This window comes from Acipenser ruthenus, chromosome 28, assembly GCF_902713425.1.
Source record: "Acipenser ruthenus chromosome 28, fAciRut3.2 maternal haplotype, whole genome shotgun sequence".
In the NCBI taxonomy this organism is placed as follows: domain Eukaryota; kingdom Metazoa; phylum Chordata; class Actinopteri; order Acipenseriformes; family Acipenseridae; genus Acipenser; species Acipenser ruthenus.
Genome location: NC_081216.1, coordinates 8,099,018 through 8,121,608, shown reverse-complemented (window position 1 = coordinate 8,121,608; position 22,591 = coordinate 8,099,018). Strand labels below are relative to the sequence as shown.

General features: G+C 38.2%; 1 protein-coding gene across 4 annotated transcripts in view; it reads right to left on the bottom strand.

Annotated features, from left to right (window-relative positions):
• LOC117434577 (speckle-type POZ protein) overlaps window positions 1–22,591 on the bottom strand; it is a 165,419-nt gene that overhangs the window by 92,125 nt on the left and 50,703 nt on the right. The window contains exons 2-3 of one of the 4 annotated variants that reach the window (XM_034057158.2): window positions 13,463–13,539; window positions 8,130–8,224 (exon numbers count right to left, since the gene is read on the bottom strand). The exons of 1 other annotated variant lie outside the window; for it this stretch is intronic. The gene's annotated coding sequence lies outside the window, so the exon portion shown is untranslated. The remainder of the gene's footprint in view (window positions 1–8,129; window positions 8,225–13,462; window positions 13,540–22,591) is intronic. 2 more of the 4 variants (XM_059002810.1, XM_034057159.2) reach the window with 2 other exon arrangements.

Sequence of the window (22,591 nt, the reverse complement as noted above, 5' to 3'; positions counted from 1 at the left end):
CCCGGGCGACGCTCGGCCAATTGTGCGCCGCCCCTTGGGAGCTCCCCTCCTCAATCGGCAAAGGAATAGATTGGATTCGAACTCGCGACTTGCAGGCTATAGAGCGCATCCTGCACTCACGTGAAGCGCCTTTACTGGATGCGCCACTCGGGAGACCCCCAGCACCAATATATATATTATTATTTATTATTATTTATTTCTTAGCAGACGCCCTTATCCAGGGCAACTTACAGTCGTAAACAAAAATACATTTCAAGAATCACAGTACAAGTATTAATACAATTAAGAGCAAGATAAAATACAATCACATCTGTTCTAGCAAGTACAAGTATATGACAAAACATGATTCAATAACGGAGCAGATAACAGTGTCAGTGATAGTTACATCAGGATATAATTAAATACAAAATACTACAGATTAAATAACACTTGACAGATTACAGTACTCTAAAGTACAGGATTAAATGCAGTAAAATAGGGGAAAGATAAGAGCAAGTAAAGCACATTTAAGGAAGAGTAATAAGTGTCCAGAGGGAAAAAAAGAGGAGTTCTACAGGTGCTGTGTGAAGAGGTGAGTCTTGAGGAGGCGCCGGAAGGTGGTCAGGGACTGGGCAGTCCTGACATCTGTAGAAAGGTCATTCCACCACTGCGAGGCGAGGGTGGAGAAGGAGCGGGCTCTGGAGGCAGGGGAGCGTAGGAGGAGGTAGAGCCAGTCTTCTAATGCAGAAGGAGCGGAGAGGTTGAGTGGGGGTGTAGGGAGAGATGAGGGTCTGGAGATAGCTGGGTGCAGTCTGGTCAAGGCATCTGTAGGCTAGTACAAGAGTCTTGAACTGGATGCGAGCGGTGATCGGGAGCCAGTGGAGTGAGCGGAGCAGTGGAGTTGTGTGGGAGAAGCGAGGCAGAGTATATATGAAGTATATATATATATATATATATATATATATATATATATATATATATATATATATATATATATATATACACACACACATATACACAGACGTGCTCAAATTTGTTGGTACCCCTCCACAAAAAACGAAGAATGCACTATTTTCTCTGAAATAACTTGAAACTGACAAAAGTAATTGGCATCCACCATTGTTTATTCCATATTTAATAGAAATCAGACTTTGCTTTTGATTTTTTATTCAACATAATATTGTAAATAATAAAACAAATGAAAATGGCATGGACAAAAACCTAATATTTTGTTGCACAACCTTTAGAGGCAATCACTGCAATCAAACGTTTTCTGTAGCTCTCAATGAGACTTCTACACCTGGTAACAGGTAGTTTGGCCCACTCTTCCTGAGCAAACTGCTCCAGCTGTCTCAGGTTTGATGGGTGCCTTCTCCAGACTGCAAGTTTCAGCTCTTTCCATAGATGTTCGATAGGATTCAGATCAGGACTCATAGAAGGCCACTTCAGAATAGTCCAATGTTTTGTTCTTATCCATTCTTGGGTGCTTTTAGCTGTGTGTTTTGGGTCATTATCCTGTTGGAGGACCCATGACCTGCGACTGAGTCAGAGCTTTCTGACACTGGGCAGTACGTTTCGCTCCAGAATGCCTTGATAGTCTTGAGATTTCATTGTGCCCTGCACAGATTCAAGGCACCCTGTGCCAGGCGCAGCAAAGCAGCCTCAAAACATAACCGAGCCTCCTCATGTTTCACTGTAGGTATGGTGTTCTTTTCTTTGAAAGCTTCATTTTTTCGTCTGTGAACATAGAGCTGATGTGACTTGCCAAAAAGCTCCTGTTTTGACTCATCTGTCCAAAGGACATTCTCCCAGAAGGATTGTGGCTTGTCAATATGCATTTTAGCAAATTCCAGTCTACCTTTATGTTTTTGTGTCAAAAGTGGAGTCCTCCTGGGTCTTCTTCCATGGAGCCCACTTTTGCTCAAAAAGCGACGGATGGTGCGATCAGAAACTGACGTACCTTCACCTTGGAGTTCAGCTTGTATCTCTTTGGCAGTTATCCTTGGTTCTTTTTCTACCATTCGCACTATCCTTCTGTTCACTCTGGGGTTGATTTTCCTCTTGCGGCCGCACCCAGGGAGGTTGGCTATAGTTCCATGGACCTTAAAACTTCTTAATAATATTTGCAGCTGTTGTCACAGGAACATCTAGCTGCTTGGAGATGGTCTTGTAGCCTTTACCTTTACCATGCTTGTCTATTATTTTCTTCCTGATCTCCTCAGACAACTCTCTCCTTTGCTTTCTCTGGTCCATGTTCAGTGTGGTGCACACAATGATACCAAACAGCACAGTGACTACTTTTCTCCATTTAAATAGGCTGAATGACTGATTACAAGATTGGAGACATGTGTGATACTAATTAAAAGAAACTAATTAGTTTGAAATATCTCTATAATCCAATTATTTATTATCTTTTCTAAGGGGTACCAACAAATGTGTCCAGGCCATTTTAGAATATCTTTGTAGAATAAACAATAATTCATCTCTTTTCACAGCTCCTTTGCTTTATTCTATGACATACCAAAGGCATGCAAGTATACATGATAAAATAGATTTTAATTTCATCACTTTTCAGGAGGAATGAAGCATTATTTCAATGAGCTGTAAGGGTACCAACAAATTTGAGCACGTGTGTATATACAGTACTGTGCAAAAGTTTTAGGCAGGTGTGAAAAAATGCTGTAAAGTAAGAATGCTTTCAAAAATAGACATGTTAATAGTTTATATTGAACAATTAACAAAATGCAAAGTGAGTGAACAGAAGAAAAATCTACATCAAATCAATATTTGGTGTGACCACCCTTTGCCTTCAAAACAGCATCAATTCTTCTAGGTACACTTGCACAGTTTTTGAAGGAACTCCGCAGGTAGGCTGGCCCAAACATCTTGGAGAACTAACCACAGTTCTTCTGTGGATTTAGGCAGCCTCGGTTGCTTCTCTCTCTTCATTAATCCCAGACAGACTCGATGATGTTGAGATCAGGGCTCTGTGGGGGCCATACCATCACTTCCAGGACTCCTTGTTCTTCTTTACGCTGAAGATAGTTCTTAATGACTTTCGCTGTATGTTTGGGGTCATTGTCATGCTGCAGAATAAATTTGGGGCCAATCGGATGCCTCCCTGATGGTATTGCATGATTGATAAGTATCTGCCTGTACTTCTCAGCATTGAGGAGACCATTAATTCTGACCAGATCCCCAACTCCATTTGCAGAAATGCAGCACCAAACTTGCAAGGAACCTCCACCATGCTTCACTGTTGCCTGCAGACACTCATTCGTGTACCGCTCTCCAGCGAACAAACTGCCTTCTGCTACAGCCAAATATTTCAAATTTTGACTCATCAGTCCAGAGCACCTGTTGCCATTTTTCTGCACCCCAGTTCCTGTGTTTTCGTGCATAGTTGAGTCGCTTGGCCTTGTTTCCACGTCGGAGGTATGGCTTTTTGGCCGCAAGTGAAGGCCACTTCTGACCAGACTTCTCCGGACAGTAGATGGGTGTACCAGGGTCCCACTGTTTTCTGCCAATTCTGAGCTGATGGCACTGCTGGACATCTTCCGATTGCGAAGGGAAGTAAGCATGATGTGTCTTTCATCTGCTGCAGTAAGTTTCCTTGGCCGACCACTTTGTCTACGGTCCTCAACGTTGCCCGTTTCTTTGTGCTTCTTCAAAAGAGCTTGGACAGCACATCTGGAAACCCCTGTCTGCCCTGAAATTTCTGCCTGGGAGAGACCTTGCTGATGCAGTATAACTACCTTGTGTCTTGTTGCTGTGCTCAGTCTTGCCATGGTGTATGACTTGACAGTAAACTGTCTTCAGCAACCTCAACTTGTTAGCTGAGTTTAGCTGTTCCTCACCCAGTTTTATTCCTCCTACACAGCTGTTTCTGTTTCAGTTAATGATTGTGTTTCAACCTACATATTGAATTGATGATCATTAGCACCTGTTTGGTATAATTGTTTAATCATACACCTTACTATATGCCTACAAAATCCCTGACTTTGTGCACGTGTACCTAGAAGAACTGATGCTGTTTTGAAGGCAAAGGGTGGTCACAACAAATATGGATTTGATTTAGATTTTTCTTCTGTTCATTCACTTTGCATTTAGTTAATTGATAAATATAATCTATTAACATGTCTATTTTTGAAAGCATTCTTATTTTACAGCATTTTTTCACACCTGCCTAAAACTTTTGCACAGTACTGTACCTTAGAAGAAAAGAACAAGACGGTAGGCTTCAAATCATGGAATGGCCAGCACAGTCTCCAGACTTAAACCCCATCGAGCTGGTTTGGGATGAACTGGACAGAAGGGTGAAAGCAAAGCAACCTACAAGTGCAACACATTTGTGGGAACTTCTGCAACAGTGTTGGAAAGAACTTTCCGATAATATTTGATTTCAATTGTAGAAAGAATGTGTTCGGCTGTTATATCTGCAAAAGGTGGCTACTTTGATGAGTCAAAAATTTAGATTAAATTTTGTTAAACAAAACGATTCCATGATTTCTTTTTTATCTCCAATTGTTTATTTGTTCTATGCTTTAATTTCAGAGTACATTGAGACATTAAACTGCGTAAATTTCAATAAAAACTGGAAAAATTGAGGTGTTCTAAAACTTTTGACCGATAGTGTATATATATATATATATATTTTTTTTTTTATCCTTGAATTTGCTGCAAGTATCTGAGGTAAGTGATCACTGTTAGCTACTTTATTCAAATCATGCCACTGGAGACTTCAGTCACCAAGAATGGCAGATGTGTGCTGTAGACCCTAACGTAATAAGGGTGAAACAAGCCGGCTCCAACTTTCAGTTTCTACTGATTTAAGGAGTTGCTAAGCAACCTGTGATGGTGCAGAAAGTTTAATCCAAACTCAAATAGCTGTTTTTCTTTCGGCTGTTTGCCATCCAGTCTACCCTCAGGTCTTTTCAGAAGGTCTAATTAAAATCGGTTTTATTATTAAAGCTTTTTTTAAGTGAAGTTTGAAGGTAGTTGTAGATGGTTAAACTGCCCCCCCCCCCCCACACACTTCTGTAATGGAGACCTGCTGTACAAGAACTGGCATGCACCCCATAGGTATTACGTGAGGCCGCTTGGCAGAACTCCAGCCTGAGGCAGTCAAAGCACCCAGTTCAACTTCCTCTGGGTCAATTGCAACAAGCTTGTAGATTTAATACGGAGCTGCAGACTAGCTAATGCGGTATTATCTGTCTCAGGATCATCTCCAGATACATACTAACTTAGTACCAATTGCAATGAAAATAGATTGGGGAACAAAGTTGGGGACTAGCTGATATTTTAAAAAAGGTACCTATAGTGGTAGTGAATATAGAATAATTTCAATAGAAAACATGTGGCTGAAAACGTGACAATTTAAAAGGCACCTGCTGGGCCAATTTACGATCTAAAAGCATTAAAACAATGTGAAGCGTCTATGCATTGCGTCTATGCATTGCGTCTCATGTGGCGCACAGGATATGACATTGGGTCGTTGATTTCCCTATTTACAAACTCTGCTAGTCTATAGCTGCAGCTAACACAATAATTTGCGACAGCATTTATCCGATTATTATGGATGAAAAAAGTCCAATAGAAGGGTACTTCTATGAACCGTTGAAGTTGGACTGCCCCAGTTTAACTTGGTCAGGCAGCGATAGTGAAGATTCAGATGAGGATGAGCCTGCAACCAGTCTAATCCGAGAAAACCAAACCAAGAAGGCTCCAAATACTTGGTGCACTTGTAGTAAGTGTGTTTTGCAGAAATGTAAAATATTTATGGAAAAACTGCTGCAATAACTTTTGTCCGTGTGTAAATTATTATACAAAACCTCCACACCACGCATATTTAAAGTAAAATCACTCTAATTTGTACTTCAAAGTACATAGAAGCCTACAGAGAACAAAGCACTCTGTACCGTAACTGGTCGAATCATCCGAGACACATTTTTCATCATCATCATCATCAGTAGTAGCTGGTTACAGCCTATACATTCTATTAGAATTCCCGGAGTTGACAGCCTTGTGTAGGCTACCTAATATTATAAGGTTTATTATCATGAAACTTTAAGAAAAAGGAAGCGGTACTGCCGGAAAGAGAAAAGGAGGAAACACACAGACAACCTAAAAAACAGGAACTGGTAAAAAAAAAAAAAAAAAATTGAATCAATACACTTCGGCACACAAAATAACTTGTTTTTACGTTTATTATTCAAGCACCTGAATGCTTTGCATTCTCCATGTTGCACGCTATGGGTTTTCACAGCTGTATCCCATAAACCCATGCGTGCAACTTTTGGCCTATCAGGGAAATCATGACTTGACGTCACTGCCTGAAAGGCTCCAATATGTCAGCTTCCTCAAGTGTTGCTTGACCCAGAAAGTGGACAAAGAAATTGAAAACATCGCTAAACATGCGACTTGTTGACCAAATTGGTGCATCAAGAACCATTTATTGGATATGCAAAGCACTTGGAGAGCTTTGTTATTTTTAGCTACAGGTACCCTTTAAGAGTGTTATCTTTTGTTACAAGATTGAAATCTTTTTTTTGTTTGTTTGTTTTTGTTTTTAAGAAGTTTTTAATTTACATTTTTTAAACTTTAAAAATTATGTACGGACATGTATTTACGCACGGAAGTAAATACTAAGACTGAATTGCATGAGAATATTTTCCCATTTTCATTACCAAATTCACATGTATAATCTAATTTTCTAAAACACCACCAAAATTAATGAAGCTGCGTTAGAGGACAAACAACTTTTATTGGTACTCATTTAATTCACACACAAAACAAATGCATTCCTTTATAGGACCAAAGGCGCATTCTGGACTAAAAAATGTGTAAATCGAATCAGAAATGCTAATTACATATTTCAGGTATTGCCTATAAAAGCTTAATTTCTCAGTACATCCATATGAAGGCAATCATGGCCAGTAGTCGTGTGCAAAATTATACAATGGAGCAAAAACTTTATTTCATAGAGTGTATAAAAAGATTGTATTGGAACTGTGAAGGATGGCTGAAAAGATTCCACAGCAATTCTCCAGTGCACAACTGCATGGAATACACTTATAAGCAGATTTAATGCTGCCTTCCCTGAGAGGCGGTCAGGTACAGCAGCAAATTCAAAAGATCTGTGGAAGAGGCTGAAAGTAGACACTATAAAGTCGTACTTGAATGATTTATTATTATTATTATTATTATTATTATTATTAATAATAATAAAATAGGCCTACGTTAAGTTGAATAAGGATGAAACTGGTTTTGTTGCAAACGTTTTGACACATTTCTTCCCCCCCCCCCCCAGAAGATTTCAAATCATTTTATATCATTTTTGGTTATGAATAGTTCAGTTTCATAAAAGTTGGCAATACATTTGGGGATTTTACGTATCTTTCCAAAATAAAGTCACTGAAATACAAAATAGCAGTCATGCAGCCAATTCAGAAATTGCTGGACTAACTTATTAACATGTTTTAGTATCCTCTAGAGGGCAGCAGCACTTACTTTGGGTTTGTTGCAATTTTTTAATACGCAGCCAGGGACTATCTTGAGCTGCTTAATTTGTTGCAATTGGTATTAACTTGCGCACATTTATTAACAAACAAATACAAAACAAGGCACAAGGGCCAAAATAAAGATTTAAGCAAAATACACAAACGTACGCTGGGCATTTGCCTTCACTAAGTTGCAAACAAACAGTTTCACAAAGTTACACTCACCTAACTCCTCTCTCCCAAACAAATGATTTCTCCCTGCTTTTATACAGGGGGCCAGTCTCCAATTAGCACTCAATTACCCAATTGGAGGATGGCCACACCTGTGATTGGCAGGGACAGAATTAACCCCATCTCTGCCAACCCTATATTCCCAAACACATTATTTACACAAGTGAATTATCTGACTACACCACTTAGCCCTAGTTTTAAAATTATACTTAAAGTCAAACATCTCCCTTATGTTATAGACCTTAGCAGGGTTTTCCCCGTGTGCATTTAGAATCAAAATTGATTTATTTGTTTGTGGAGACCTTAAACGTTGTAGTTACTATCACCACTATAGAGGGTTTTTTTAATCTTTGTAAAAAAGGTGTAATTTTCTCATTTCCAACCCCCTCAAAAGTACAAAGCTATGTGGATACTCACTCCCTAAAGCTGCAACCTCTGCTATTCCCACCCAGATCTCTACTCTAGATGGTCTTTTCTCTGTGCAGGACGCTGGCTTCAATGTACTGCCCCTGCTGAGAGGGAAAGGAGTTAGCAAGGACCAGACTCAGCACAGACCAGCTCTACAGCCACATCCTCCAACACAGACTGCCCTTTAATAAAACTCAAGCTTTATTATTCAAATTTTTAACTGAACAGCAAGCTCACAGGCGAATCCTGGAGAACATAAACTAAGTGTAATCACATGGCAGCTTTGCATGGAAACTTGCTCTTCTTCCTAACAGTCAAATAGGACGAACATAAAAAACAGTTACAATAGCTGGGTGCATTGATTGTATTCTCAAACCATGTTTAAATGGGTTGCAATCTACTGGAAACTGAAACACTTTATACCCCTTTAAGAATCTGTTACAATAGTGGGGTTATGGAAGGATACAGCACAGTAAATTAGGGATAAGTACCAGTTCAAACTTATGATAATACATGTATAGTAAGGAGCCTCAGCTATCTATTAAAATGTCTGTGCAATAACGTAAAAATGTCGCAGCTTTGCAATCCCGTTTACGACAATTAAATCAGCTGCACTTCATTAGTCCTGCCAACATGAGAGCAGAAAATGCATTAGGAAGCGCAGAGGCCAATCGAGCGTTGCTATAAAGCCACATGGTTTGGAGTTCTGCTCTTAGTCAATTGATTGTTCAAACAGGAGGAGTGATAGTTATTGAACTAACATCAATAGAGCAGGTTTTATAAAAAGTACTACAAGTATAAATACCGCACAAAACACTTGCCCTTTAAGCGTACAGGAGATCAGTCCTGCAAGAATCTGAAACAATCTGCAGTCTTTAATGTAAATATGTATTTACACTACAGTACCTGTACAGTACTTGATAACTTCCAACTATAATGATGCACTACTCGGTATCACTCCTGTTCATTTTGTATTTGTTAATACTGTATATGCACAAAAAGTGGGGGAAAAAAACTCGGCGAAAATCGATGTCATACTGTATATATGTTATGCACATTTGTCATAACTGGTGTTCTATGAAAATACAGTAGTTCAGTGATTTCTTTTTTGATTTTTTTTATATTCTTTATTCTCAGCCGGGACACATTTAATGTATCCACTGCCTCTTGGGCAGACCAGGGGGGAAAATGCGCTCCAAGTACTGGAGGCTACGGAAATAACAGCATGTAAAAAGTTAAACTGAATTCCCAAACGCAGTGGGTTTTTATTTTATGCGCAACTGAATCAATTCTGTCCTGCAGAGCTGAATTTGCTGTTTTAAATGAGTTTTTTTCTTAGTCCGCAAGTAATGCTGCACGGGTAAACGAATGATCAACAGCAACAATAACTGCAAGGTTTGATTAAACCAAATTCATATTTATTATATTTTCATACTATACTGTAGCTCTGTGATTTTCAACTGGCGATACGTGTATACCTGAGGGTACTTCTAAGAGTTATAGGGGGTACACATGACAACTCAGAAATGCACAAATAAAAATGAAAGTAAAGAAAATAATGATCTTGAATTGATCTCTAAAACAATATGCATACATATTTCATTTTTGTTTAGCAGCTCAAAGTGAACCGCAGATGGAAAAAAACCCATAGAATCTATCACGTCCGCACTTTCCACCTGTACGCATGTGTGACTTCAGTTGGTGGATTTGTTTGTGTTTGAAATGGATCCATAAAAAATGAAGGAAGGAAACCATCTACAGAAAATGCAAAACGACAGAAAGAGTCCCTTTGGATAATGTTTATGCTGCTTTAATAATAATAAAAAAAAAGTTTACCATTGTTGGTTATTCTAGTTTCACCTTGAGGTTAATGTTTTTGATATTTAATGGCACACAATTATGCAGAGATAGGAAGTAAATGGTAAAGTAAGAAACATTTGCAGTGCAGTCTATTTTGTATTGTTCACTGTTTTTAAATAAAAAGGACGACAGCCTACATGCAACGTAATATTTTAAAGATGGTGCTTACAGTATTGTTTTACTTTGTGCAGTTATCAGGTTACTGTTTTTATTTCCATTACGTTAAAATTCCAGCTGTTAGCGGAATCATACAGTGCTGTATAAACATTACTTTAACTCAATGTAAGCTTTGCGATATTCACGAGCTTTAGCTTGAGACATCCGCACTGTAGTAAATTGGTAACAAACCAGTTTCTAGTCAGATAACGCCTTCTAGCGGTTAAAAAAAAACTGCATACCACATTGACTTCAGTTACCGCAGAGAGTATTTTCATAGCTGACTGCAGCTACCACTTTAGTAGCGCGAAAGCACGATAAAAGCATAGGTAAGCATTGTAAAGCCCAGGAGAAGTAAGGTCAAGCAAATTAGGAAACAGGGCAAAACATGGTAAACTATGCATAGTGCATTATATAACCATGGGAAAACTGCAAAATTACCATGCAGATTTACCCTGGTAAACTTTTATATAAAAGTGTATCTATGGCAGGCTACTAGAACTGAACTCATGTGAGAAGCACAGTGACACAGAATTATCAAAAATAAAGAAACCCGTATTACAGTAATTGCACCAAGAACATTGACCATGCCTGCAGCTAATCTGCACCTTGTCAAGTCTAAGAATATGCCTATAGAATTTCACACAATAAAAAAAAGAGATAACACAACTACAGTTTAGTAATTTGCTATTTAAAAATGTGGATTGTACAGAATGAGAAATAATTATTTATTCTCCCAGTATCCGGAAACCAGTGAGCCACTCCACTCAGTATGCAGCACTCCCTCAGGCACTGATTTATTTTAACTCCCTGGGATCTCTTGTTTTCTGCTCCAGTGGGCACTGTGGCTGACCACAATGCTGTCCACCGACTCATGATCTTAAATGCAACATTACTGAGAGCTGTGTAACTAGGAGCCACATTAGACTCAAAACATCCGACAGGGACACTCACTTTCATTATATAACCATGAAGACTAACTACCCTTCAAAACTAGTCTGAAATTATTCAATTAACCAGGCAAGTAAGTGGGCAAATGGTAAAGATGACTGCACATGCATTTCCAGTTTTTAATGAAAAAAAATAAATAAATACATAAAATGTAAATGTTATAGATTTTTTGATCACCACTTGCTTCAGGACCCAACTTAACAATTAAAACTTTAACGACCCAGAGGGCAATATTATAAAAAGTGGTTAATAAAATAAAAAGCAAAACGAGTTGATATAACAGATTTCACTCATAGGCTCTCCAACAGAAAACTCCATGTGAAATGAACACGGCAGAGTGCATCTGGAGTCACCATCTTGAATTCGGAGGAACCTGGTTGTGATTCATGGGTCCATATGGAAAACAAAGCATGCTGAATTACAGATTCCATTACCCAGAATATATATATATAAATAAATAAATAAATAAATAATAAAAAAAAACAGGTCTTGGACAAAAATGCAACTTTTCCTTTATAACTTTTGTTCTAATTCCCTTTTCTCTTTCTGAAGAGTCCATCAAGATGCACCTAGATAAATCTAATAGATCATTCAGATCTATATTTTTTATCCGCTAAAATTAAATGGAAAACATTGGTGTCTAGTTTAACTCAGTGCAGAGAGGAAGTAGTATTACTCAATTCAGAGAACGTATTCAGAGTAGCAATTCATTTGAGCATTGACCAAGTATGCCACCCAGTCAGATCCATCTTCCATGAAAAAGCTACTTGACTCCTCTAGTCCACTATCTGAGATGCCACTTCCCAAGTTTAAATAACCCTACAGAACGTCTAATGTATCTTTCTTATCCATACTTTGAAATGACACACTTAAAAATAATGTAAAATCCCATTGCCCCTAGGCCATAATGTGATCTTTCACCTTGACCCCCATACCCATAACCTGTACTGTGATTTACCATCACAAGCGGACTCTCACACCAGGAGGTGCTCAACAGTCCAGCCCTGAACAGAAGAAGCAGCTTCTAGTGTCATTTTGATTTTTTGTTTTTACCTTTACTGTTTTATTGAGGAATACTGTCGTGTCCCAGCAATTCCCCAGGCGTTTTTTACATTTGATTTTAACTGAAAGTTACAGACCCACAAGAACTATCATAAAAGTAGGGGAAAGCTAACAAAATTAAATGCTATTTGAAGATATTTACTGTTTCATGGCTCGTAATGGCCAATTAGCACTAATCTGGGACTACATAACGTTACTTTATGCAAGGTGGTCCAAGATCAGTGCTTTTTGGAAAGACAGTGGGATTGTCTTTTTGATTCTTTGTTTATGGTACAGCTATGCAACAACAACATAGCACCACCCTGAACACTCGAAGATAGATTGCATGTCTATTAGTCTAGGACTGTTAGGGAATCAATGGCATGTCTCAAATATGTAATGACACATAAAAACAACAACATCACCGATACGCCTTGTACTGTAGAACTAGTGGAACCTCAGAAGTGTCTTCATTTCTATAACACCTGTGCACATTAACCTTTTGTGAAGCATGCAGACCCAGCATCATGTTTTACTGCACGCTGCTCTGTTCCAAGCTGAAAGTGGATCAGTGTTTAGTGCACTGGGATTGCAGACAGTTTGCTGGTTTGAGCCTGGGCAAAGCCAGGCCAGCACTAAAAGCATACCAGGAGAAAACAGCTTGTCCTTGTGTAATGAGGCTACTGAATCAAGCACTTTCCAATGCTGCTTCAGTAGCGGGCATGAATAGAAAATCATCTTACAATTCTTCCAGCAATACTATAAAACAGGATTTTTTTGCGGCAACTTAATTTCGCAATGTACGGCACATATATGAATAATATATTTCACAGCACATTCATTTTGCAGATTTTTAATAAAATGTGAAATTAACAAACATTTCTTGCTCACGAAATTTTCTTGTTTTACATTAATTGACTTATTTTATCATTGATTGATAGAAATGAAGAAAATGCAATTACATGGCCTCAAGTTATCTTGCAAGCAAGGCACTGCAATTGTACACTAGGACTGTATTTACTGTAGTCAAAAGTTATTTATTCATATTAGTCAACTGAGATGCAATTGTCTCGTTCACTCAGACTATTACTCAGAACTGTTGAATCATAGTGAAATTAAACTAAACTATTCAAGGAATTACAATATTCATCTTAAGGCAACCACTGCATATGATCCTTTCATTAACTGTAGGGCTGAAACAATTCAACGATTAATCAAATATTGTCTGATATTCCATTAGGCTTCATTTTTGGATAGAGGGAGGTGAAGAACTCTTCCTTACAGTAGATTTTGGTTTCCAAGAAACACATAACCCCTCCTTGCCCTCTCCTTACCCTGATCAAAGCTCTTGGGACATCTGTGCATGGAAATCCAGCCGTTGCTGGCCAAGTTCTTCCACCTGGCCACCAATCTGCAACAGGAAACAGCAAAATACATGTTACACCTCCTTTACATGTCCATCTGCACCACAAAACAAGTGTGCAAATTCAGCCTCATCTCATTCCACTATCATTCCACTACCAGTTCCATCTGCAGTCTAAAATCCAATCTGTAACCGGACATTGCACAAAAGTCCAAGATTACCTCTATGTATAAGGTTTTTGTATATGTGCTATTTATAAATTCATTGGCCAGCCTTCAGCAGTCTTGGAGTGGAAGAAAGACCACCTGGCTTTATGATAGTGAAAAAATGTCATGTTCTGCCTTGTTTGCCATCAGTTTCCCAGACTTGCAGATAAAACAGCTTTTTGGTTGGGAATTCAACATTTCGTTTTTATTATATCCAGTCTCACAGTAATAGTTTGCAACACAGCAGGTTTCTGTGCTGTGACTGCAGCGAAAAAAGATGCGCCGATGGATACCCAGATCCGGGACTGAATTGTCAAACTTTTTTGATTTGGAATATTAGGTGGTGTTCAGGTCAGAAATGCAATTCACAATCTTTCCAGGACTCATTTGTATCAGCAGGAAGATAGGGAGAGGCTACACAAGCGACAACATTCAGAGAAGGATTGTTATTCGTATTATGATTATTGTAATAGTTTTTATTATTAATACTGTTATAATTCAGTTCACCTTTTAGCGTTGCTGTGACAATATGGTAACTAGTGGTCGACCGATACCTGCCAATATTTCGGTTTTTATAAGTATAGGTATCGGCCAAAACTTCATTGATAGGGCAGCAGTGTGGAGTAGTGATTAGGGTTCTGGACTCTTGACCGGAGGGTCGTGGGTTCAATCCCAGCTGGGGGACACTGCTGCTGTACCCTTGAGCAAGGTACTTTACCTAGATTGCTCCAGTAAAAACCCATCTGTATAAATGGGTAATTGTATGTAAAAATAATGTGATATCTTGTAACAATTGTAAGTCGCCCTGGATAAGGGCGTTGGCTAAGAAATAAATAATAATAATAATTTGCCCGATATTTGTTCTATTAAATTGCATGAAACAAAACGCTGGCAGACAAGTTTAGTTTTCCCTGCATATCAACATTGCATCGCACAAGGCATTTTTTTTTGCATGCGCTTGATTATTACGAGTACAGCGTACAAACAAGCTGAAAGTATGTAATGTATTTAATGAATATTGACGAAACAGACAAATCATTTTTACCGTAAATAAATAAAACAAATATATATTTTTATTTAGTCATAGGGAAAGGTTTTGACTAAAAAACATGTAGGCAATAAACAACGCGGTGGAACAACCACAACATGTCCTAGCAAAAAAAAGGGGGGTGACAGACAGAGAGAGAGAGAGAGAGAGAGAGAGAGTGTGAGAGAGAGAGAGAGAGAGAGAGAGAGAGAGAGAGAGAGAGAGAGAGAGAGAGAGAGAGATGAATAACAGGTTGTGGGGGCGGAGGGAGTGAGAGTGTGTAATGCTTCAGCGTATGATACTCCTTGCATGGAGCAAAGCGTGCAAGGAGTACTTCTTGCATGGGGGGGCGGCAGGGGGAGGGTATATATATCCCCCTACTTTTTGGTCAGGGGGATAATTTTACTGTAATTCTATATCATTTCTTTTTTTTGTGCCATCTTGTACCAGTAAAAAAAAAAAAAGTGAACCCCTAATTTTGTAGAACGGAATACGTACTGTACGTCAAAATAAGTTACATCCGAACTGTACGCAATGGAAAGCTCTGTATGTCATCAAGCAAACATTCACATTGCACAGCATGCTCCAATAATCTCGGCTTGAACAGATGAAGCAGCAAACAGGCTTCATCGTGTCTTATCTGAAGAAAACGAATGAAACGTAAGACGATCCTGTCCACAACCACGGATACTTGTGAGGATTCAGGTCGGATTCTGTTTACTTTATTTGTTTATTTATTTATGTATTTATTTATATTTATTTGTTCAGTTTTCTTTTGTTTCATTATTTTGCTGTTTTAATTTTTACATGCTTTCACATCATATGTAGTAAATATCGGGGTCCATACAGGTCCCTGAAATCCTGAAAAGTACTTGAATTAATTTCATAAAACTGACGGTATAGCATAAAAATCGGCAAAAGAAAAGAAAAAAAATCAAGGGAGGAAAAATTATATAAATGTTATACTGCAGCAAAACACCCTACCCGGACGCAGCACAAACGAATATCCACCAGAAACTGTCCTGAGGGCATCAGATTCTTAATGGTTGGGCATTGGGTTAGGGTTAGGTTTTAGCGCTTGGGTTGTTTAAGGTTAGGGTTGGGGTGGGGTTGGGTTAGGGTCGGGGTCAGGCTGGGTTGATTTCATAGAGTTGCCAAGCTCTGGAAGTGAAAGGTGGGAGTGCTTGGCAAATGCCCTTGAATCATCTGATCCCTCTCAGGACACTTTCTAGGGGATATTCCGTTCTGCTGCTACCCAGACCTCCATAGTTTAAAACAAAAAAACTTCACCTCAGGTCACGCCCTTATTCTCTGGAAGCACTTCCCCTGTAGGTCACTGTACCCGCAAAATTCATGATTTCCTTATGTGTGTGTTGGAAATCGTACCAGTCAAATCCTACTAATACGTTTCATGTTTAATTTCATCTGTTTTATTTTTGTGTACTGGTTTTATGACGTATGTGAATGTTATTAATATTTAGGGTGTGTTCGTAAACTCAATCTAGCGCTCTGAAAGAGCGTCCGAGAAATCTTTGGCGTGCATCAGAGCATGAATTTTCTCTCTAGTTTTCGAACGACCTAAAACGGTTTAATACTGGTGATAGTACTATTATTAAGGCTACAATTTTAGCCCAGGGAATTTTAGCAAAATTCACAGATAGGTCGCGGGCAATAAACAATAAATCACGGAAACTTAGACACGCAATACTGTTTTCGCTACATCAAAGATGATTTTAAATTACCTATTAAACGTTATAATATAGTTTTGACTACTGATAAGAATTATTGTTAGAGTGTAAAACGGCAATTTACTTGCAGTTAGAGCTTTCCTCGATTCTGAAACAGAATGTTGTACATCGCCAGGTTGTCTTCTTTGATTGAGCGTCTGTCATCTCGCAAGATATCTTTTTAAGATGAAAACACATCTCTCGCAGTCCGCACTGTTAGCTGGCACCGATAAACTCCTCAGAGCTATTACTGCCAGATTTGGAAAGCAATCTTTTAAAAATAAACCCAAAATTCCACAATGTTAAGGCATTTCATTTCAGAAATTGCACTGCTGTAGCTACTAAACTTCGCTTTTGCTAATGTGTTGTCCTCAAACATGGTAATATCCACAAATACACCTAGTGATACAAGGTCAAGATATTTGGCTTGATTGGGATCAAACACTCTGTAGGTGTTGAAGAAATTGGCAGCGGGTTGACAGAATCGTGCAGATCCAGTCATGTAGGTTTACGATTTTATCGCTGTTTTCGCGGAGGGCTTTCTTAGCTAGCACGTTGTCAGTCGTGTCACTGAAAGACTTTGCCCAACTGGCAAGATCAGCCAAATCATTTTTCACCTTATGTGATCTGATTTCTGGTTTTTCGTAAGCAGTGAGAGTTGTCATTAAGGTGCCCACATTTTCAACACTCCTCCTCAAAAAAAAAATCCACATAATCCTTAAGGTGGCTGGCATGAAAATGGCCAGCTTCAAACCAGCTGTTCCACCAGTGTGATTACCAGTGGAATGGCAGGCGCTTTCCCCTTTTCCTGCAGTGATTGATGTAACCGTGCTTTGCGGGCAGGGCAGGCAGTGAAAGCACGTTTTACAGCAATAACAAGTTAATTTCCTTTTCCAAATGTTTCTCCAGGTATCACCCACTAAGTTGAGGAGAAGTGCAGTGCATGTTACGTGCACTGCATTCAGAAGCAGTGCTTTGAGACTTCATTTCCAGGTTTTGTTCATATATGCAGCATTGTCTGTAACAAAAGCAGTAATTTTATCAAAAGGAATTCCGTATTTAACTGTTTCCACCACTGCGTGACTCACAGTTTTAAAGTTTACCATCTCCAAACAAACACACTCTATTAAAAAAGACTTCAATTCCAAACTCCCTTCCCCTTGTTGGCTTGAAATGGCTGGAACTGCCAAGATATGTAGTACGTAGCGCCCTTCAGCATCTGTAATTTCGTCTGCTACGAGACTAATTCCAAAACAGTCATTCAGCGTTTTTTTTCAGATAATTTACATGCCTTTCAAAAAGCTTTGGCAAGTACGTTTTTCTGAGTTGATTTGAGCTAGGTATAACACCAAAGTGTTTTAGCAAGCTTTCCAGATAGCTTTTCTTAGCAGGGTGGTGCACAAAGTGTCTGTAAGTCGGTAAACTTCTGACCTATGGTCTTTCGGTCTTTACATTAAACAGCTTGCTCACCGTTTTTTGTATTTTAGCTGTCTCGCCTACTGTCGATTCAAGGCCTTGTGCCTTCCATTTATGTAAAGCATTAATCCACCACTTTCATTAAATGTTGCCTTTGGGTATTTACCAGTTCTCTGCTTAGCAGTGATGTTTGCCACTTTGCTCACTGATGCACTTGCGTCGCCATTTTTACAGTTCGCCCTCTCTTCGATCTAAGCCTTCACACGCTTAACTGCTCAATTACAACAAATTTCATTGGCTGAGCTACACGTGCCTGCTATGTGCTTACTGTATCCGTGACTTCCGTGACCTCCATGACATAATCGTAGCCTTAACTATTATTAACTTATGATCATTATGCAGTTGTGCCATTTAATGGCTTTTTCTTTGGCTGATATAACCGATTTTTTTTTTATTTATATTTTTTTTCAACTCAAAGTCTAATACTACTGTAATTACTGCTGCTCTTCAGGTTTTTTTTGTTTAGCGGTACTGTTTATAAAAAAAAAAGAAAAAAGAAAAAACTGGTCAGTGCCAATTGGTGTTGAACAAGGCAAGCATATATCTTTTTTTTTTCTCCTTCAGAAAACATTAAAAAATGACAAATATAGAAATAAATAACAAAAATATATACCAGCATCCACCACAGTGAGCCGTTAGCCATTTTGAAAGTGAACATTCTGAGAATCCAGCTCTGAAGCTGGAGCAGCCAGAGTGTGCTCCGAGCGCGCTGGAATTCATCTGTTCGAACGACACCACAGAGCACTCCAGGAGTTTACGAATGGTCAGAGTGCGCTCCGACACCTTAGCCTTTGCGTGCCGTTTCGAGTGTGTAAAGCAGTCTTTCTTTACTGTACGTCTCCACTGTTGAAAGTTAAATGCCTTCCCATTTGACACACAGATACATGAGTAACACTTACTTGATTTTATAATGAATTCTAAAACTGTTTGAACACTTTTTCTACCTGCTAATCTGTTGACATCAAAATGAAGAGAGCAGTCTAGGCCAGCCAAAGCAATGTTAAGACTGAGCAATCACAGAGTGACAATTCCGACAGTTTGGACAACACAAAAACATCAGACCTACAAAAAGAAGTCGTCGACACCAAGCCCAAACTAAATCAGCAATATCTGGACAAGAGCAAAGAAACTCCTCCGCAAAAAAATTAATTCTGTTGATTACCCAGATTCAGGCTTTCCCCTGGGTTCTAGATTTTTGTAGTCACTAGTGACTAATCCTTTCTAAAAACATTAGTCACTACAGATATTCAGTAGTCACTACTGGCGCACAGCTCAAGTCTTCAAGGGTGTTATGAAGCCTGTTTTTATTTTATACCTTAAATCACTGTATTGACCAAAACAATTATTTAATTTAAACCGTTTTAATAATGCTCTACAGTTTAAATAAATTGGTAATGTACAGCTGTAAAGTTTTAGAACATTAAAATTCAAGAACCAGATTTATTTGCCCTGAAAAGCTGCTAGAAGAAACCACATTACCAACAGATACAGTTTAATAGTAGTAGTATTTAAATGCTGTTGTCCTGAATGGTAAATTCTTCCAGTTTCCCCTTTTACTTTGACAATTTCCATATAAAAAATGACATTTTTATCTTGACATTTTTCATTTTTAGCCACCAAGTAAATATTTTGGACAGTTTTCAAAACAATTGTTGCTTTATTTTTACACGTTGGTGGTGTTGATAATATGATAAACGAGTATATCTGCTTCAGGTTAAACGATGGCCCGTGTTACAAACACTACAAATAAAATGTCAAATATACACTATGTATTTCGTTGGTTTTGTGGATTTGCTATGTTTTTAACTTATTTTTAATACTGCACAATTATATAGTTTAGAAATTGATACTTACCAAAACCATGCTGCACGTGAACTCTATTACATAATAATTTCCTTTATTCCGATTCCAGTGGTGTTTTCTCAATGCAAGATGTATTGAGGCATATATACAGTGCCGTATAAAACCACATACACTGTATATATATAATTTTAACATGCTCGTTATAGGCCTACTGGCGAAATGGTCAAGAGACAGTTGGTGCTTAACACATACGGAATACTTTTGGCCCTGAATTTTAGCATTTTTGGTCATAGAAAACACACATTTCACATATTTTATAACGTTACCGTAGGCTACTTTTTTTCTTTTTTAGGTAATGATGCGTTTTCGTTTCACAAATCTTCTGCAGACAGTATTTTTAAGCACAACTATAATAACCTATATTTCAACAGTCACTGCCGAAGCTTATTACTTATTCTTCCAGAAGTAATGGTCGGTGTAACAGATACGAGGTTATATTTGCGCCGGACCATGTTGTTAGCAAGCCTGATGTTGTTGTCCATGCTTTACTGTGAAACTGCCTGTGTAACCAGGGCGGGTGTGAGCGCATTCTACTGGACTGGAGAACAAAAGCACGGGAGTTTAATTATGAAAAAAAGATTAGCCTGTCGTCAGACATGTCATGGTAATACAACATACATTCATTTACTGCGTATTGGTATTGATTGCGTCTGGTCAGGGAAGGGGGACACACGAGCGCGTTAAGAGAATTTCAGCGGAACATTGGCGCAATGGCGCTAACACTGCGGATGCAAAGGTTTGAGCAGAACTCTCTGTAGTCGTGAAAGCGCAGCGGCAGAAGCTGTCAGGTTGCAAAGAATAATGTGATGCTGAAAGCTACAGCAACACTGAGGCCGAAGCGCTGATCTGATCAGCAGCAGTGACTCTATGGTTTAGCGATCCCTTCTTTTAAAGAACGAGACGTTGTGTGTGACTTTAACAAAAGGGATTTGTTTTTATAGTACAAACAGAAACGATCGTCACTAGTGACGATTCCACTTTTTTTTTTTTTTTTGTCGTCAGTTTCAAAAAACATTCGCAAATTACGAGAGTGACGAGCGACAGCGAAACCCCTGCCTAGATTGTTGATGTAAACAACACCACCTGGAATACAAAGAGAAATATAAAAGAGCTGTTTTCAAAAGGTGCTGTCATGATGCAAATAAATTAAATACTGTCAGGGTGTGTTCACAAAAAAAGTAAAGATTTTTAAATTAATTTATATAAACATTTTATGATGCGTAATCTAAAAACAATTGACAGTAAAACTTAAAAACGATATATGTGGTAAAATCATGCAACCACCCCCACCTCCCCAGGATCTTTTTCAAACCACTTTAAACACTGCACTTAGAAAACGGTTGTAAATCTGAAATAACGTTTTTGTTAATAGCTACTTCAATCCTCAGTTAATGAATACATTTTACATTTATCTCGCATCTCGTGGTTGGTTTATTATGAGACTTTCGTTCTACATATTGTTGTAGGCTTGGCCAAAATATTACTGGGTAAATGTATTAATACAAAACAGAGAAAAATGTATAAAAACACCAAATACAAACTACTTTGGATAAACTGTATTTTAACTACAAAATACAATTGTATTTGGAAAATACCATATCAAAATAAAAAACACCTTTAATAAAACAAATTAAGATTTCCATAGGTCAACCAGACTGATTTATTATTATTATTATTTGGTCAATAAATGAACTGAAACAGTGAATAATGCATATGTCTCAAACTGAGCTGAAACATGACACATTCAATTCATAAGCTTGTGTTTTCTGCGCTTTAACATTACACTTTAACTTGCGATTATTTATTTATTTATTTATTGTATATATTTTTTTTTTAACTGAGGCTCAGTAATAAACTACAATGATTATTCGTATATTTGCCTGTCATGTTTGATGTCTTTGGACTTTCTTCAGTTTATCTACTTATGCATAAGCATTTTCATTTAGTATTTAACACATTGCAAATTTATAACAAATAACATGATTTATGACAAAGGAGCAAAGAAAATACTTTTGATCATTAAAAGCATTAGAACATTTAACTGTAAAATACTAACTAATACTGCATTGGTACATGAATGGAATTTGTTTAATTAAAATTGGCATATGATGTCCTTTTAAATGTCCTCAAGTCCTAGGATTTATTTTCTGTTTTTCAAATCAATTATTAAATTACATTTTTTATCTGCCAATATATTTAACATGTACATTTTCTTTCCGTCTTTTACTTGTATTGTTTATTGTCTTTATTACATTGTTCAAATAAAAGGTAAATTTACCATCATTAGCTTAAACATGTATTAAATTGGTCAGACAGACAGACGTACATACATACTGCAATTTATTGACATTATTAATACCAGTCCTTTCCACCCTGGTTTGATTTATGCGATCATAATCAGCTCAATGTAAGAGACCGCAAACAAAGTGAGAAGAACATTTTTTTTAGATTAAAATGTTATCCCCCCCCCCCCCCCCGCTACTGTGATAAAGTGCGCACCCTCTCTTAACTGGAGTCCCCCAAGGGTCAGTCTTGGGTCCTCTCCTGTTCTCTCTCTACACCCGCTCCCTGGGCCCCCTCATCGCATCCTATGGTTTCTCATACCATTTCTATGCTGATGATGCTCAGATTTTCCTCTCCTTCCCCACCTCTGACTCCACCATCTCCTCCCGTATCTCTACCTGTCTGTCTGCTATTTCCTCCTGGATGCACTCGCATCACCTCAAACTCAACCTCTCTAAATCTGACCTCCTTTTCTTTCCCTCCTCCTCTGATCTCTATCTCTGTTCCTCTGGAATCTA